The sequence below is a fragment of the Rhyacophila brunnea genome, unplaced genomic scaffold (genome assembly GCF_057557595.1).
Source record: "Rhyacophila brunnea isolate RB1 unplaced genomic scaffold, BYU_Rbru_1.0 scaffold_13, whole genome shotgun sequence".
In the NCBI taxonomy this organism is placed as follows: domain Eukaryota; kingdom Metazoa; phylum Arthropoda; class Insecta; order Trichoptera; family Rhyacophilidae; genus Rhyacophila; species Rhyacophila brunnea.
In genome coordinates this window covers 9,432,460-9,446,472 of record NW_028232785.1, presented here as the reverse complement: position 1 = coordinate 9,446,472, position 14,013 = coordinate 9,432,460, and the positions used below count along the sequence as shown (strand labels likewise).

The 14,013-nt window shown below is 32.8% G+C and overlaps 1 protein-coding gene and 1 long non-coding RNA gene across 3 annotated transcripts in view; both read right to left on the bottom strand.

Annotated features, from left to right (window-relative positions):
* LOC147076407 (uncharacterized) overlaps positions 1 to 14,013 on the bottom strand; it is a 493,316-nt gene that overhangs the window by 452,566 nt on the left and 26,737 nt on the right. The window lies entirely within an intron of this gene.
* On the bottom strand, positions 82 to 7,008 carry LOC147076409 (uncharacterized). Its single transcript, XR_015069615.1, has 3 exons — positions 6,785 to 7,008; positions 4,403 to 4,507; positions 82 to 1,533 (listed from the first exon to the last, which is right to left on the bottom strand). It is a non-coding gene; the product is annotated as an uncharacterized LOC147076409 (long non-coding RNA).

The following is a 14,013-nucleotide window of genomic DNA, read 5'->3' as shown; positions in this document are numbered from 1 at the left end:
TTTACAGTATCTTATGATTGTTTCCTGTTCAATCAGCTCATCCAACTCGTGGTTCATTTTTATTCTGTAGTTTCTATTTTCCAACGTGGGTCCAAAGATTTTTCGGAGTATTTTGCGCTCGAAGACAGCTAATTGGTTTTCCTCGTTTTGAGTTAAGCACCGAGTCTCACAGCCATAAGTGACCACTGGCCTTATAATTGTTTTATATATTAGAAGTTTACTTCTTCGGCCTAGAATTTTCGTTTTGTTAATTTTGTTAATTGAAAATTTTGTTAATTTAAAAAAAAAATACTGTAAAACTGTAAAATTATTTTCATCCCTTTATAATGGCTTTATATTTAAGTGAGTCATTTGGTGTGATCTTAAGTTACTCGAGTAATTAGACGAGTAATTGCAGCTTTCACATTTATATCTTTTAACACCGGAATGGGTCATTTTATGTAATTTCATTGTACCGGATTGAATGGACGAGTATGCACATTCATCACATTTAAAACGTTTTTCACCGGTGTGAGCCATTTTGTGTAATTTCATATGACCAGCTGTTCTACATGAGAACTGACATTCATCGCATTTATATGGCTTTTCTCCAGAATGGGTCATTTTATGTAATCTCATAACACTGGATTGATTGCAAGCAAAATTACAAATATCGCATTTAAACCGCTTTTCACTAGAATGGGTCATTTTATGTGATTTTAAACAACTAGACTGTATGCATGAATAATTACATTGATCACATTTATATGGCTTTTCTCCAGAATGAGTCATTTTATGTGATTTCATAGTACCAGAATGACTACATGAGAAATTACATTCACTACATATATATAGCGTTTTACCTTTTATTTTCTTATGGGTTAATTTATGTCTTTTCAAATTACTGGATTGCATGCATGCGAAATTACACTCATCACATTTAAATAGCTTTTCACCAGAATGTGTCATTTTATGTAATTTCATGTGAGTAGACGTTATACATGAAAAAGTACATTCGTCACACTTAAAAGGTTTTTCACCAGAATGAGTCATTTTATGTGATTTCAAGCTACTGGAATGAGTGCACGAGAAACTGCATTCATCACATTTAAACCGTTTTTCACCAGAATGCGTCATTTTATGTGTTTTCATATTACTAGATTGTATGCATGAGAAATTACATTCCGTACATTTAAATCTCTTTTCACCAGTATGTGTCATTATGTGTGATTTCATTCTGCCAGATTGTATGCAGGAATATCTACAATGGTGACATTTATACGGATGATCTTCTAAATAAGTCAAGTTTACAACTTTCTTACTTTTTTTCGTTATCGAAGTTAATAATTCCGCATTTGCAGTGTTCGACTGAATAGTGTTATCTTTACCAGCGGTTCTGATGGCGTCTATATTTTTAGTTATATCGTTATAATATTCGGCTTTTTTCACAATATGTTGTTCTTGATGTGTATAATCGCTGGTTAATATTGTTTTATCTTCACTTAACAACGCCTGTCTTGCAATGGTGTATGTATCGGTGCTTGAAACATTTAACTGAAAAAAAAAACAATACAAGAAAAAATAAATTGACAATTATTGACAAAAAGCAATACGATAGATACTCGTATCTAAAATACAGACTATTTAGTTCGAATTACACATAATTTTATAATTATTATCAGGATTGATGTCATTATTTAAAATGACATTCATAACTGATACAAAATAAACAATCTAACAGCTGTTTATACAAACAAATGAATTCAAAAATCTATAACCGAGACCATGGACCCCACATCCTAAAGCGGCCCCCCTACCTATCGCTAAGGGTAAATACAGTGAGACGCACTGCAGTAGCGTTTTTTAAATGGCGTACGCGGTAAAGTTAAAGTGTATATATAGCGATTTTTTGTAGTTTTAATATGTACATACATTTGAATTATAGAGTTGTCAAGTATTGGCACACAGTTAAAAATTTCGTCGTAAAACCAAATATTTTAAATTATTAATATTATTGACTTTTTTTACTATTAGAGCAAATTTGTGATCTGTGTTTGTTTCACTAATCTGGTCGACTCGTCACGCCGGGCACTTTCTGATCCCGGGCCCACAGGATAGAACCTTGTCTGCCTCCCCTTTGTGGGGGCCATGCCCGAGAATTTACCTTGTCCATTACATTAGTAAACTATTAATTTTTAGTACACTATGAAGATAATAAAAAACTTGGAGTAGCATGTAGGTCAGGGATGGTAACCTATGGCATGCAAGACGATTTTGCATGGCACACGAATGTTTTATTTTGATAAGAAAAGAAATTGTAATTTTTTATATTATACATATTTAAAAAACTGTTTTTTTTTTTTTTAAATACAAATAAATATACTTTATTACATATAATATAAAAAAATAAGGACGACATGAAATGCGTATTTTCCTCGGTTTTTCATATTATATTTACCAATCGATGTGCAAACGGAAACGATGGAACTCAATCATAAATGACAAATCGCATCGTATAAAAATAACAGGTAAATTCTTTTCAAAATAGAATTACAATTAAGTTTAATGTAAATACACAATTGCATAGGTCGGTCCTTAGGATCGGGCAATTAAAAATAAAAATATTCAATCAACAAACATTATAAAATTATTTATCGGCAGTCATTCAAATATAATAACTGCTTGTTATTTTGCCTCAAACATAATCTCTAAAAATGGAAAACTGTTCACTTATGGAGAATATAATATGAAAGAAGAGTCGTTTAAGAAAATGTTTGTAAACAAAACAAAAATATTCAAAGAATATAAGATATGCCTTAGGCTAGAAATACGGTGAAAAATAGAAGATCAAGAACTTAATTGTAATTTTTAAACATTTTTAATGGAGTTCGTAAAAACTATTTTTTTATAAAACTTTTAAAAACTTTTTTTTCGCCATAAAAAACTGTTTGTCACGTCAGCCAGCCGAAAATTATAATTTGGGAATTTATGGCACGCGTACGTAAAAAGGTTCGCCATCCCCGATGTAGATAAAAGCTGTATTCTGTGAGGACCATAATATGTCGTTTTTAGAAGTGGGATTTTACTAAGCTTCACAGGTTTCGGCTTCACAGCTGTGAGAATCGATGTCTCCGCCGAATTTTAGGGGTATCTAGATAAATAATACCGCGTTACAAACAGTCGAGTTCGTTAATGGACACAGCGACCCTCGGTGATTCAAATAATTAATAAGAGACGCTTCACGTGACTGGAACGTGTTTAGAATGCGCCTTAAAGTGCGACACTTCGTACGATTGTGGAACAGTAACAATGGTTCCGTTGAGTTCCGTTCCGTCCTGCAGTGGTACTGCAGATGCGCAAGATTGGCGAAGGACCAAGGGAAATGGCACTGACTAGTTCTTGCGTTATGCCGCAATAGTAGGGTGTGATAGGGTGAAAGAAGAAGTACAATGAAGATAACATCTTTTGCGCTATTAGCTATTTTTGATTTGTTTGTATATAAATTCCTTAATTTAAGTCAGTAATAAAATTGATTTAGAAAAAAATATGCATGTTGATCATTGTTTTGAATATTTTCATGACTGACAAAGTACAATATATATATTTTTTAATTAAAAAATATACCTACACATAATTCACATAATATACAGAAAAAAACCCATTGGAAAACATATTTCAAATAATATAGGTGCATGACAGGACTCGAATCAGCATCCATCGATTTCTTGCCAATTTGATTTACCAATTTACCCAACGCCACCGTACCTACTTAATTATGACGAAATTAAGCCACAGATATACGATAGTTCTTATCAAATTTCATTTATACTAGGGACCGGATTTTGTTCTTATGAATTAGGTAGGTACCAATCATCCCACCCCGAACTTAAACTGATAAAGATTTTTATATGTATGTTACATCTTTAAATCTTGTGAATAATAAAAAAAATATATTATAACACAACACTAGACCGATTTTGATAGAACTTAGACAGATAATAGACTGAATTCTTATTGATTTGGTAGCAGGTACTTATCGACATTTGAGCTTTTAAGCTTTCAAAGTTATAACAAAACCTTTATTATATTAGATACAATGGTCAGATAGCAACGGTAAAGTATTCAGGTGAGATGCCAGAAGAAAGGCGCGCGCATACACTCATACCATTGTCGATTGCGCGGCTAATAATACAATTAAGTCACGAATATATACATCGGTTAAAAAGCAGCGGTTGAATGGTATGATGGAAATAGAGGCACGTGCTTACGTGCAACCATAGTAAAATAAAATACATTGATTTGAAAAAAAAAACACACCGATTCAGTATATTTCTCTACACTGTGTATATTTACTTTTTATTTCCGCATTTCACTCGGTAGCAGTCACGAGATACAACTAATAAAGACAAATAATATAATATACCTGAATTACTGGTTTACTTTCAGAATACGAGCAACCAGGCTGAGGGTCTTCGTAACTTAGAGAGTGTATTGTGTCTTCAATGAACTCCTCTTTAATGTCGGTTCGCTGAAAATAAGTAACAGATTGTATTTAGTGTCTAAAAGTAGAGGTAGGCTTTGGAGTTACGACATAAATAGTGCAAACTAAACTTTGTCAGTTATACTTATTTGATTTCATATAACTAAGAATACACACTTGCAGATGGTGTTGGAAAGTTATTAAAATTAAATCAAACCTTGCCTGAAGAAAATCTTAGAATTAAAAATAAAGCAGCACTCGAAATGGAAAAAGTTTAGGAACCGGAGCGCTCGACAGTTTTCTGAAGAACGGTTATCATAGTTATAAGACATAGTTATCAAATTTTATGTGTATTTCTTAAAAAAAAGTGTGTTCCATTTTCTATTATATGGCCTATCTAGTTCAGACGCTCAAATTATTTTTTCCACTAGACGATGGGATAATTTTACCGATTTCACGGACAGGAACGGCGCTCCGGTGCGCTCCTGTCCATTTCGAGCCCTGAAATAAAGACTATGCTTTTCCTTATCTATATCCCGATTTGGATATATATCCTTGCGACTTATGGTAGTGGAGGCGAATGTGAAAATCTCGTGGATAGCCAAAGTAACAATGATTCCATAATCATCTTGTTACATATTCAAAACAGTCCCTTTTTGGTTTGCTTTCGACGGATTCTTTTTGTCATATAGCCTGCAGGAAAGATGACAACTTGGAAATACTTTAGATGCTGGATCGAGCCGACGGTGGGATGGGGCGAAGAAGAGCTCCCTCCAGATGTATAGGTCACATCAAGAGTTTATGTGAATGTTTTCTCTCACCTTACTCATTGTAATACCCACGTCTTCTGTTTGTCTCGTTCTCTTCTACGTATTTACATTTTATGTTTTCTATCGAGCGTTACAGATATACATATAAATAAAAATGTGAGTCGCTTAGAGCCAAAATTAACATTTCGCAATTTTGTCATTTTTGAGCTAAATATACCAAGTGATTCTAAAGGCATTGATCTATAACTATAGGTACCTACCCAATGAAAAATATTCGGCTATCATGTCACTTTAAACCAGTAAAAATCGTTGACAACGTTAACTGATCGTGTCATAACTAGGGAGCGGATTTATATGCAACAAAAAACAAGATTATATACATGCACGTATGCACTTAAAATCAATAAAATATGCACTAAAACCGAATAAATATGCAGTTCAAAATTGTCATTTTTTGTGGGAAAAATTGTAAATACCCACTTTACCCAATATCACTGACAAAAAATCGAATAACTAGTTTTTCAACAAAATATGATGGCAGAACAAAAAAACACAATCAATGAATATAAAGTTAATCAATTACAATTTTCAAAATAGTTTTTTCACAAGTACAAATAATTGAATAATATATGCAATGTAAACCGAACATAACTTCAAAAATAAAAACGACACACTTAACAATTCCGAAATACTATTTTCTGTTTATTGCCCGAAAAAAATACAATATTTTTTCAATATTATTTTGATCTGCATTAAATTTTTCCACATAGGTATCTGTCAGTATTTTGTTTATATGCGGAAAACGACCTCTCAACATTCACAGAGGTGATTAACAAACTTTAAATAAAAGTGCCCTAGTTGAATTCACTTTTTCTGATAAATCCATGGCTCGGATATGGCATTAAAAATGCAAGTGCATCTAAACTATCTACCTTCCTTACTTAGTTATATTTCGATAAAATATTTAAAAGAAAACTAAAATTATTCAAAAGCGCCAAAATATGCATTTATTTATGAAATATGCACTAATGTCTCAAATATGCTCTAACGTCTCAAATATGCATTAATATGCACAATAAAATTTTATTTTTGGATTCTGTTGTGTCTTTCAAAACAGATTTCTGTGCAACTCTGATAGCTGTGCATACACCCTAACAAAACATGCACTAGCATATAAATCCGGGCCCTAGTCATAACTCACATTGTTTAATGAAGAATGTGAGTTTTGTCATCAATGCCTTTCTAACCAGTCAGTGAGCTCTATTCTCATAGTGTGCTGTATGTCTGGTGGAATATTTTATATAATTATTGAAAAAATGTAAATCGACTCACAAACTCATTAATATTCAAGGGAGTTCAATACTTTTCTTCAAATTACAAAAAAGTGCTCTGGTGGTTTTTTGCGAATATCTCAAAACTCAGACTACACACACACACACACACGTTTTGCGTACGATATTGAAAGGTAGCTGTAGGTTTACACGAGTGTTCAGGCTTAATCAGTCGATCAAACAATTAACCAAGGCTTAAAAATTATATCTTCATACAAACTAACCTCAAATGTACGTTTGACACCGTCTGCATTCTCTTGGTTAGGATAAGTGCTGGTGTCTGGGCTGCTAGAATTGATTATTGGCACATCAAACCAATTCTGCTCGTCTGGATCAGATCCGAAGTCATCTACTTCGCGTTTGATGTCCATTTTGTGTAATTAAAACGAAAACCTGTCAGATTACTAGCGATGACGTCTATTTTTCGCCATAGACACAAGTTATGAGTACCTAGGTATCAGTCTTGCCATATTATTTACACAAAGTTCTTTTGAAAGAAATTGGAGCAGCAGCATTGCAAGGACAATGGTAAGAGATAAAGAAGATACATTCTCGTAGAATTCTATCCGAATATTTAAATTCTAATTAGAACGCTAATATTTTGATACCTACCTAATGCAAAATAGATCTAGTTCCATCGGTGGTTTAGTTGAACAATATCATCTTAATATATTAGGTATTTTTAACACCACAACAGGCCATTTACCCAGTCAATGACCACAGTGTAATGAAATAGTAGGTAGGGAATTAATTTAGTAATAATAAGAGAATCATTCACAAAAACCCAGGCTTTGAGAAAATCACAAAAATATAATGTTACTTCACCGAGGTCGAACTCGGATGAAAGACCAGCGGCTTAGGCGCTTGACTATGAGGGGCGCATTATCAAGACGCAATATAGGTACCTACCTACGTCACGTGCATTTTCCGAGTAGAATTGTCAGAGCAGATAGACAGGTACCTACCAAACAGATTGGACAGTCTTCTATGTCTTTGGCAGATACTCTATTGAAAGAAATACAATCAAAAGCTTTCTTTCTATGTTTACTTCCGTTGAGGTTTTGGTATCTCTCAAAATCTCAACGCGATATCGAACACGTGTTGGATTTTGGCGCGGTGAATATAGTAGATGCAAAATTAAATACGGTGGACATGTTTTAGTTCTAGAAATGACCGTGGTGACGTAAAGACTTGATAATATAAAAGTTGCACTCTACGTCCAAATTACGAATCAAATTTATCAAACATGACAATATAATATTATTATGATTTCAGAACTCAGTGTTCAGGTGGCAAAACCTGAAATGTGCACTTTTGTTAATGCAGGATATTGTTTGAATCTTTCTGGTGAATATGTCTTTTGAAAACAATATAATGTAACGATGTATTCAAAATGAGTTTTAGATATAGAATAAGTATTTCAAAGTTTTGGTTCTCCACGTTTGGTAGAAAAAAATATTTTCCAGATTTTCCAAGTTAAGTACTTATCATGTTTTGCTATCTTATGTTCCAATATGTTGTAATTATATGGTCCAATGAGACCAATTAAAAATGTTACGTAGGTACATATTGATACAGACATTGGCATCAAATATTTTCAGAGGGTTGCAAAAATAATCCCTAATGAGAATATTCCGTTCCATGAAATAATATGAATTCAATATTAGGTAGATATACGAATATAAAGAGACGATTAAATCATTATACTTATATATTTTTTAAATTTTCATCCTTAACAATAATATCTTCTACGTCTACATTGCCATCAAGTTCATTGCCATCAAAGCCATCTAATTTTCAACAACTTCAACTTTTATCTTTTTTTATCTTATTTGCGATGAATTTGCGAATTTGTAAGTAGTTTTAATAAGCAAAAAAAGTATTTTGGGACATTTTTATCACTTCAAACGGCTTCTGATCTCTGGCCGCTCTTACAAATTGGAATCAATCCCGGAGTACCTACCATATTTTTAAGTTCTTGCCGTCAACCTTTTTTTGCTATCTGTATTCTTGAATGGTCACTATCACATTCGAGTCAAGTATGATAGGATAGAAGATATTTTTCGTCAATCAGCTTCTTCACCGAGGTATTTTTTTATAATGCATAAGTAAATATACATGCCACATTAATATTATAATATCTGTTCTGTCCATCTGCAGCATCTGAGTATGTGACAACGTGGTTGATTTCAGGTGAAAGATTCATGATTTTCTTAAATACACATAATGCGATGTCATTAGAACCTCTCCACCGGTTGACTCGTGCCACATTATAACCTTCGGAGAATTCTTGAGAAGAACATCTTCTAATAGGTAGTTAAATTGTACACAAACAATAATCTTTTATAGTAGGTATACTGTATTATTTTGTGGATAATAGCAGATATGGTAGAACCTGTTGTAAACAACTATAACTACCTAGTTGGTTTAATCTTTCCTTAATGTAGCTGTAGTTTTATCTCCTGATTTACTGTAATAACCTTTGTGTGCATCAATGAAAATAAATGTGCATTGTGTTGTTTGGAGATTTCATTTCTTGCCTCTTTGATAGATATATAACGTTTACATGTAATATATTCATCGCCTTATGTATCTAAATAAGGTTTATTGAATTTGAAGCCCGTTTTGTTAAATACATCATAATATGCAGTCTTCACACTTCCATTTTCCAATTTCATTGTTTTATATTCACCATTTATTACATAATTTTAATATTTAAATGACTTGGTAAGCATATTTAAATAGGAACATCTTCACAGGTGTAATGGCTCTCGTGTTTTAGATGCTTTCCTATAATTGCCTCGATCTGGACTCGTTTATTAATCAATTTGTTTTTTTGTGGATGTTTTCCTTTTAAATCTTGTCCATGAAAGCCAGCTGGCGATGAATTTGTCAGAATGAATTATTGTTGTAGTATCTGTTAATTCAGCACCACTAACTGACGTTTGAGGATCAGATTCGACGGATTTTTCTGGGCAATTAATTCTTACACCAACTTCCAGATCATTATTTGGACCTGATGGTATATAGAGAGGGAGGGGTATTTTTACAACTACGTTACCTATGAGAGTATTCCTCTAGTACAGTGGTTCCCAAAGATGACTGGGCTCCGACCCATCTAACAAAAATTTCCAATCTTGGGACCCACCTCTTAGCTGTCGAATATAATTATTGTAATATTGGTAATGCTCAGATAACTACTTAGTGCTGTCTTATTTGTTCTAATTGAAATAAAAAAAATATTTTTTATAAGTGTTACCAATATGAATGAAAGACTGTTGAAATAAGAAACACAACTTAAATAAAAAAAATATTACTAAAATACCTACACCTGCAAGGTTTTTTTACTAAGTTATTTCAATGGGAAGGATGTATTTGTTTCTTATTTTTCTTCATTACAGTTAGCATCAACTTCAACTTTAATTACTTTTAATCGCAGTGAGTTTGATATATCCAATTAATTTCGGTATTTAGTTTTAATGTTAACCATAGCCGAAAATACGACCTCACATAGATATGAGGTAGTAAAGAGGAGGAGGACTTTCATAGCTTCATCGAAGAGGCAAGGATAATTATCAGCAACTGAGAGCCAGAATTTAGTTAACTGTTTACGATTGAAACTATTTTTCAGTGACGTATCTTCTGATAAATCAATGAGTTATCTATCTATCTATATCTTATTTAGCACTTCTTATTTTTTTAAATTCATGTATACAGTGGCGGCCCACTGGTGGGTCGCGACCAATAGTTTGGGAAACCATGGATTAATGCATTTAGAATTACTTGGTACTTATATTTAGCTCAAAAATGACAAAATTGCGAAATGTGAGTTATGGCTCTAGGTGACTCACATATTCAATTACAATATTTATTTATCTGTCTGTCTGTAACGCTCGATAGAAAACATGAAATGTAAATATGTAGAAGAGAACGAGACAAACAAAAGACGTAGGTATTACAATGAGTAAGATGAGAGAAAACATTCACATAAACTCTTGATGTGACATATAAATCTCGAGGGAGCTCTTCTTCGCCCCCTCCCGACCCACTGGTGGGTCGCGACCCATAGTTTGGGAAACCATGCTCTAGTAGATTTATTATGGTTTTCTTTGTCCAGGTTCTTTGTTAGTTCCAACCATCTTGTCACCATAGTCACCTTATGATACCTACCATGTTAGCAAACAAAATATCGGATGGCAAAAATCACAGTATTGGCAGATATTATGTTTTAACATAATATTATACATTTCACTCAAACCTTGGAAACGAAAGATGGCAAAATGAGATATTTTGCTTTATAAACTTCTGTCAACTTTCAAAAATTACCATTTTGGGGATATAATATCAAAATGCCAACGCTCATAACTCCAATACTAGTGGGTCTACGATATATTGGGTTTTGCCATCTTATAGATCTCAAGAGGAGTCTGAATATGGCGATAACTCAATTTCGTCAAAAAGTCGAGTTATCAGGTTTTGTCACCCGAACACTGAACTTTCCTACCTGAAATTTTATTTACCTATCGTGTTGTTTTATTGTATATGTACAGTTAAAATACTGCACCATTTGTCTATGGTTAGAAAAGGAGGCAGTTCACTCAGTTCACTGAAAGACTAATACAAGGCTCACGATTGTCATTCTTTCTATAAGTAGGTAACTTCTTTATAATAATGTATATCCACTTCAATCGAATTTTAGTACCTACAATATAAGCTAAATGGACGTGACACGTGAACCAGAGAGCAGCGTACCAGATTTAGAAGGGCATAATTCGTTTGGTGTACCCGTAGTGAATCGAAAATGGCTTGATAGGTACCTACTCACACTTATGTACCTAAAGGAAGAGAGTAACGAGTCTCATGGATGCGTTTTTGAGGTTAGTTTTAAAACTGATTATTAATATTGCGAGCTATAGTTTAAGTATTTTCTTGTATGAAAAGCTGTCTTATACTACTCTACTAAATTAGAGCTTTACACAAAAATGTTGATAGATAAAGGTCAATGATGACATATTTTGACAATCGTTCCAGACAAGTGTTTATTCTTTTTTAATTTGACAAAATATTATCAGACTGGTATATTAATTCCATGATTACTATTGTATAGTATTATATTTAATTAGAGTTTCATACTTCTGGTTTTTCGAGTTTATCAATCTAATTTTTCTTGTAAGTCCCTAGTTCTTTGCTGCCACGTACATCCACCGAACCATATGAGTTTCGCCATCTAGCGAGCGTTTATTGCCTCATGGGTCCAGCGGTTCTCCACTCGCCGAGCTACTACCAGCCCATCGCCATTTCATCTGCTTAGCGAGTTCTATCACATCGCGTTCTCTTGTGTATTTTATTATCCATTTATTTATTTGTGATCTTTACGCGTTATGCGCAACATGCACGTTTCCATTCCACGTTGCGCTATATATGACATTATTATGCCTTATCTTTTTTTTAATTTAAAAGACATCTTTATCAGACTAATAAAATCGTGTAAGTATTTTGTCCATTTTTTTCTATCCGTTTTTCACGCAGATGAAGTCATAAGTAGGCGATTGGTAGTAGATACGGGATATAATATGGCCAATCTAAATAAATATCTTCAAGGTTTACATAATGTCTTCCTCGTAATTGTGTTAATTTTCAATCAGATTACTCTATTTTTCATACCAACGCAAGCCGTGTGATAAATACTTTAGGTTGTCTATTTAATTACTTTACTTTTCTCGTTTTATTCTGTATATTATATCACAAGTGCTAAATAATAAAAAATGAGATTAATGTCAGAAAACATGCCTAATAGGTCGCCGCACCTGGTGGGTCAATGTCGTTAGTGTACTTTTTAAAGTTTCCGTCAGAGGTCCCATATGTCATTGCGGTTTTGGTGAATGACTAAGACACCAACTTCCTTAAGGTAATTGTGAAATTTTTTTTATACCTTTTTTTCTCTTTTATTTTGTTAACTGTCAATTCATAGTGGAACTGCATTATATTGTTGTTTTTTGTGTCTTCTCCATTATTATACCCTATTTAATATTTGGGATTGTTATAACATAACTTTGCCTCGTTCCTGCCGACCGGATTCCGGCGTCCTGGAAGGCCGCTAAATACAATCTACAGAGTGTATACGGCGGAGCTACGGGATGCTGGTTTGACCTGGAACGAAGCAAGAAGACTGGCGAGCGACAGGGATTCTTGGAGGCGCCGCGTGGTGTCCATATGCTCCAGCTAAGGGGCGGATATGGGCAAAGAAGAAGAAGCAGAATTTTTATTTAATTTTGACTCATATTTTGGTTGTATTCGATCTCATTTCAATTTATAATATTGTTTATTTTATTATTTTTTATAAATTTTTATTGTAAATTTTGACTAATCATAATTATTTTTTGATATTAATGTTATTGTAAGTGTAGATTGTTTCATAGTTTGTGGTTTGTTAATATTTAAAATAATTTGTTTAAAGCCCCTGACGTAGTATGAAATATTAATGTCCAACCTCATTTGTTTTAAATTAATCTGTTATTGGGAAGGTATTATTGGACGGATAATTATTTATGTACCTATTGTTATATTATTTCTATCGCTTTGGATTTTGTTTGATAAATATTGTTTTAAAAAAATGTATTCAGATGATAATGTCCCACTGAGGCGGACGAAACCGGTCCTAATCTTTTGTATAAAAGTGGAATAAGTACTACAAAAAATTGCATTTTATTAAAAATAACAAGTAATTGTGAAAAATTCATTATCTGAGTTTGAATCGACAACGACATAATTGTAATTTGTGGCATTGTTACTTCATTTTTATTTTGAAAAAGGTTAGTAACTATGTCATTTATAACAAATGTGTCGTTGTTGTTTCAATTAAATCATATTTTTATGTACGGAAATCATCTGCATTTTTGTACTACTCAAGAGTGAACTGCTTTAATTTTGCGGTACTTTCTTTTTAATTTATATAATTACTCAAATTATAACGTTATTTTATAATAATATAATCGACTGATAAGTTGAACGAGGTAAAACATTAAAAGAGAATTAATAAAACTATTTTAACTACAATAACCATTATTTTTTATTAAGTATTTTATTCTATTTAGTATGTCATAAATGAAGCTGTAATTATTAAATCCTAGTGCTACAATGGCATAATTTAGAGTGTCTTCTACCAAAAAATAAATAAAACTACTCAAAAAAAATATAATTGCATGATAGAACATGACACAAAAATAATCAAAATACAAGAGTATTTAAATTAGCAGTGAATTTTACCTATTAGTACTTAGACTTATAATAATATTAATATTCATCCTAATTTATTTGTTTCGCATTATAATGAAAATGACCAGAATACAACATAAAGGTCGAGGCAGCACACAGCAACAGTTTTATGGATACATCCATAAAGTATGCATAACTGCCAGGGTCACTAGTCAAGAATGCATAAGAGAATACGCAA